This window comes from Pristiophorus japonicus, unplaced genomic scaffold (genome assembly GCF_044704955.1).
Source record: "Pristiophorus japonicus isolate sPriJap1 unplaced genomic scaffold, sPriJap1.hap1 HAP1_SCAFFOLD_516, whole genome shotgun sequence".
NCBI lineage: Eukaryota > Metazoa > Chordata > Chondrichthyes > Pristiophoridae > Pristiophorus > Pristiophorus japonicus.
Window position 1 is genome coordinate 222,927 of NW_027254422.1, and position 2,712 is coordinate 225,638.

General features: G+C 45.3%; 1 non-coding gene across 1 annotated transcript; it reads right to left on the bottom strand.

The window, feature by feature from the left end:
• Window positions 1-1,815: 1,815 nt before the first annotated feature.
• On the bottom strand, window positions 1,816-2,011 carry LOC139253825 (U2 spliceosomal RNA). The gene has a single exon (XR_011591989.1). It is a non-coding gene; the product is annotated as a U2 spliceosomal RNA (small nuclear RNA).
• Window positions 2,012-2,712: the final 701 nt, after the last annotated feature.

Genomic DNA, 2,712 nt, shown 5'->3' on the forward strand with positions numbered 1-2,712 from the left:
ATGAGTTCATGGCTGAACATGAAACTTCAGTACCCCCTTCCTGCTTTCTCGCCATAACCCTTGATCCCCCGAGTAGTAAGGACTTCATCTAACTCCCTTTTGAATATATTTAGTGAATTGGCCTCAACTACTTTCTGTGGTAGAGAATTCCACAGGTTCACCACTCTCTGGGTGAAGAAGTTTCTCCTCATCTCGGTCCTAAATGGCTTACCCCTTATCCTCAGACTGTGACCCCTGGTTCTGGACTTCCCCAACATTGGGAACATTCTTTCTGCATCTAACCTGTCTAAACCCGTCAGAATTTTAAACGTTTCTATGAGGTCCCCTCTCATTCTTCTGAACTCCAGTGAATACAAGCCCAATTGATCCAATCTTTCTTGATAGGTCAGTCCCGCCATCCCGGGAATCAGTCTGGTGAACCTTCGCTGCACTCCCTCAATAGCAAGAATGTCCTTCCTCAAGTTAGGAGACCAAAACTGTACACAATGACTCATTGCCGTTGTCCAGCAAGGTATCATCAACTCTCCAATCCCCCCTTTCTCCTGGCGGGATAGAGAACATATTTTTTACTCCCTGCCAGGAGGATCCGTAGGCTGCTTGTAATAATAATTTAATATCCCCCGGTAGCGGATTGTAAATCGTACATGTCTGCTCAAGCCAGTTGTGAAATGCTATAGGTTTCTTTACCGGGTTTGGGGCGGCAGAGATCATATCTCTGGCCTCTCCCGGGAACCAGGGTTTTAAAACCGCTGTGGTTCCTATCATTACCCTGGGATTTTGGAGGAGGAGGGTAGAGTCGGCTTCTGCCTGGGCTGGGGTTGTTTGCGACCTTAGTCGAGAACTCATCCCAGATCTCTGATTGATTTCCCCTCCCTCTGCTGCTTCAGCCCCTGCTCCTAATACCTCCGGGTTTCCTCCATCGGCTCCTCCATTAGGTGGTGGGGCCGGGAGGACAGCTAGTTCTCTCCGTGCTTGATCTCTATGGGCAATAACCATTTCTATAATTTCCTGCCAGCTATTTCGCTTTGGGGGTTCTATACGAGGATAAAGTCCCACGGTGGGTGCTGAGGGGATAGGGAGGTTTGGAGGGCTATAAGAGGGAGGTTTTTCATTTTCCCCCTTTTCTTTTCCTCCTGATTTATTCTATGAATTTTTATTTTTCGGAGGCTGATGTCTCTTAGCAACCTCAATCCATTTATTAAAACAATTTTCCATGTAATCCTTGTCCCAAGTAGGGTCTCCCCCTCCTTCCTTGGTTGTTTTTCTCCATTCCTCAATTAAAGATAGTTTAAAGCTTCCTCCATATGGCCAATCCCCATCAGACCAACTGTACAAATCGCTACTGAACGTTACCGCGAATCGGTCATCTCCTGTTTCTTTAATTACAGTGTCCGCCTGCGAGCCGGGCGGCACAATTGGATCTCCTACCTTCTCTCGTTGCTTTACTATCTTACGGATTCTCTTTTCGGTTTTAGAATGTAATTTCATTCCTTTGGTCAAGGGGTCGTCTTTCTTTCCTTTTCTAGGAGCTGGGCGCGAGCGCCCTGCTCGACTAGAGCTGTTTCCCATTCTTCCGGGTGTGACGTCTCGCGATTTTTCTGAAATGAGAATTAAGGACACTCCTACAAAATATACAGTAATATTTTACAAAGCCCTCACCGGTGTTCTCTTTTCCGCTCAGCTCGGGGTCTCCTTATTTTTTTTTTTAAATTCGTAGCCAATCGTTCCAATTCTTTGTCAAATCACAAACGCCAGAGGTCACCTTGCACATGCCAAGGATCACTCTGCGCCAATGCTCTTAGCCAAAAGGCCTAGAGCCACTGCACCGTTCCTGGAAGTACTGCAATACCAGGTTCGTGCCATGGAGGTGGATGGGTCAACCCTCCCCACCCACCTCCTGTTTCCAAAAATGCAAGCATATACCTTCCTGACCAGGGAGAAACCACCCGGAGGTCATGGTGGCTGGTCAGAAACGGTACTACACTTGATCTTAGCCAAAAGGTCTCCTTATTGCTTTCTTGTTATTTTAGCTTCTTTGTGGTAGCTACCTTAAATGCCTCACCCTTCAAGGGATCTTGGTGGCTCGTTCCCCTTTTAGCTAGGACGGCCTTGGTACCTTCCCCCTTTCAGCTAGGAAGGTCCTTAAAATTCCTCTTTTCTCTTTTCAAAGTTAAATTTGGTTCTTTTAGATCTCGTTTTTAGAGATCCTGCCTGACTACGCCAGAATCTGTCGAGGAAATTTTAGCTTAAATTAACTCAGCGGAGACTTTCAGAGCCGTGCTTCGAGAGAAAGTTTATTTCTAACGAGATATCTCGGAGAGCCCGCTTAGTCCACACTAAGGCAGAACTCTGACTTTTACAGGAAAACCCGCACTATATTTATACAGTAAAAAGAGGAGTTTTATCTTCAAATTCCACACATTAACATTAATCATATTACTCCGAGAATACAAAGGTCATCCCGGAAGGCACACATTATCTGTTCTTGCATAGTTTCTCCCTGTCTGTGTCGATAATCAGTTTCTCCCTGTCTGTGTCGATAATCAGTTTTAGGAGACTCATGCAAGGAACAGATAATCAGTTTTTGTTTTCTTAAGACAAAGAAGTTTGGGTGTTTTCTCTAGCTCCATTATTTCTACAATATCAGCAAGAAGTGATTTTAACCCTTCCCTTTACCATACTACATAGATCGTTTTCTTCCACACTTACCAA